Source organism: Schistocerca piceifrons, unplaced genomic scaffold (genome assembly GCF_021461385.2).
Source record: "Schistocerca piceifrons isolate TAMUIC-IGC-003096 unplaced genomic scaffold, iqSchPice1.1 HiC_scaffold_172, whole genome shotgun sequence".
Lineage (NCBI taxonomy): Eukaryota > Metazoa > Arthropoda > Insecta > Orthoptera > Acrididae > Schistocerca > Schistocerca piceifrons.
The window spans coordinates 7,501-10,000 of NW_025727590.1; the positions used below are offsets into that span (position 1 = coordinate 7,501).

At 58.3% G+C, this 2,500-nt stretch overlaps 1 non-coding gene across 1 annotated transcript in view; it reads left to right on the forward strand.

Annotated features, from left to right (window-relative positions):
• Positions 1-1,885: 1,885 nt before the first annotated feature.
• Positions 1,886-2,500, forward strand: part of LOC124737610 — a 1,909-nt gene continuing 1,294 nt past the window's right edge. Inside the window, exon 1 of the ribosomal RNA XR_007009808.1 lies at positions 1,886-2,500. This exon is cut by the window's right edge and continues 1,294 nt beyond it. This is a non-coding gene — a ribosomal RNA (small subunit ribosomal RNA).

Below are 2,500 nucleotides of genomic sequence, written 5' to 3' on the forward strand. Positions count from 1 at the left end.
GTGCCTTAACGTAACCCACGTTGTCCGCTAACGTAACCCACGTTGTCCGCTAACGTAACCCACGTTGTCGCCTAAACCTGCTCTGTAATTGTTATACGACTCGTTCAATTAGTGTAGTGTTGCCCACCCGCAACCCTCGCAATATAGTTCGCTACTCGCACTGCCCGCTCCCCTGTGTATCGCTTCATGTTAAACACCTTGCAAGTCTTGCTGACTTTCCACATGCTCCTGCTGTACACTGTAATGTGGATGGCAGCAGGACGTACATGCCGCCCCCCCCCCCCCCACCCCTCCCCACGTCCCCACGTCCCCACCTTGCCCCCTGCCTTCGCAAGCTGGTTGGTGACAAGTTTGCATGTTCAATGCCCTTCGCATGCGACGTACGCAGGCTACGTTGTGGTGCGGCCTGTGTCAACTGTCCGCTGATGTCGTACGCGTGAACCACAATCTGTACTGCACATTCGTCCTTATGTACTGAATGATACATCGTGGCACATGTGTGACCGTACAACGACTGCGCCCAAAAACGGCGGACCATACAGTGCAAATATTGTGCACGCAGCTACGTGTCGTCTCCCTATGAGAGCTGGATTGCAGTGTGGTACGCCATAGAGACGTGTGGGAGGAACGGACGCCGTGGATGGCGATCAGCATGAGCTGTGTGTTGATGTATTCGGACCTAGTCGTCTCTCCTCAAACACCGTGATAGCATGGTGCACCGCGTTCCATATCTGCGACATGCTACAGAGGCCGGTTGACAGTCGTTCGAGCAATGGACATCGCATACGTACGGGGGCCACCTTCCACGTATTGTCTAGGCGTGCACATTTTGTTGCGTGTATGTGGGCAGACGTAGTGTGGCGTGACACCTGACACAGGCATGCAATAATCGTTGAAGTTGCTAATGGCGATGGACGCCTACGTTTTCTGGTGAAGTTACGCAAATGAAGAAATGGTAACCCGTTGTGGTGCGGTTGTTCTCGCTAGGGGTGAATCGGTGATGGCGACGATAGGTTGAGGTACTAACCGGTTGTTCCAGCGATACCCACCATGCCGATGAAACTGAACGGCATCTGGGTGTGAAGCGATACGCGGTGGTGGCTGGGTGGGACCGTCCCCGGCCGGTGAGGGGGCGCCTCCCGGCGTGCTGGCCGCGCGGTGCGTGGGCGCACGCGCTACAGCCGGCTGGTGGGGGCGGCCAGTGGCAGGCGCGCCGGCCGACGGACGCGGCAGGCGTCGCAGCTGCGCGCCGGCGCACCCTGCGCGCGGCGCCGTGCGGCCAAAGTAGGTCCTCGCGGGCCCGGTGCGAAGCGCGGTGGACATCTTCAGTGTGCTGGTCCGATTGAGGACTGTGTGCGTTGAGGATGCGCCGCCGCCCGGCGCTCGGCGCCGCGACGCCGTCTGCTGCTCGGTCGCCCCAGCGGTTCTCGCTGGTGGTTTGTATCGCAGCTGTGCGGATGTGTTGGCGCGTGCGCTGTGCTGGGAGAGTTCGCTTCGGCACCCAAGTGGGGCTTTTGTCCTTCTGTGGCGCTGGCGTTGGAGCTGCCGGTCACCGTAGGTGGCGCGTGTTGTCTCCCGCCGGCAATGCCACGACAGCACGCTCCCGGGCCTCTGTCGGCAGCGGCAAGCTCAGTTGGGAGCACGGGTGGTCGCACCGAAAGCGTCTACTCGCCTAACTCCGGGCGATTGCGCCTCTCTCGAACCCGACCAAGTACTTGGGACGGCGCTGCGCGCCGCCGGGACCTGAGAGGGTTTCGAGGTGTATTGTGCAGGGGAGCTCAGCCTCCTCCTGTTTGCAGAATGATTGAGCGGACGCTTGCGTGTTCGCGCGGGCCCCCGGGACACACTCCCGGGCGGCCGGCTGCTCAGCTCTAGTTGGCGCAGCTCCCTGGTTGATCCTGCCAGTAGTCATATGCTTGTCTCAAAGATTAAGCCATGCATGTCTCAGTACAAGCCGCATTAAGGTGAAACCGCGAATGGCTCATTAAATCAGTTATGGTTCCTTAGATCGTACCCACGTTACTTGGATAACTGTGGTAATTCTAGAGCTAATACATGCAAACAGAGTCCCGACCAGAGATGGAAGGGACGCTTTTATTAGATCAAAACCAATCGGTCGGCTCGTCCGGTCCGTTTGCCTTGGTGACTCTGAATAACTTTGGGCTGATCGCACGGTCCTCGTACCGGCGACGCATCTTTCAAATGTCTGCCTTATCAACTGTCGATGGTAGGTTCTGCGCCTACCATGGTTGTAACGGGTAACGGGGAATCAGGGTTCGATTCCGGAGAGGGAGCCTGAGAAACGGCTACCACATCCAAGGAAGGCAGCAGGCGCGCAAATTACCCACTCCCGGCACGGGGAGGTAGTGACGAAAAATAACGATACGGGACTCATCCGAGGCCCCGTAATCGGAATGAGTACACTTTAAATCCTTTAACGAGTATCTATTGGAGGGCAAGTCTGGTGCCAGCAGCCGCGGTAATTCCAGCTCCAATAGCG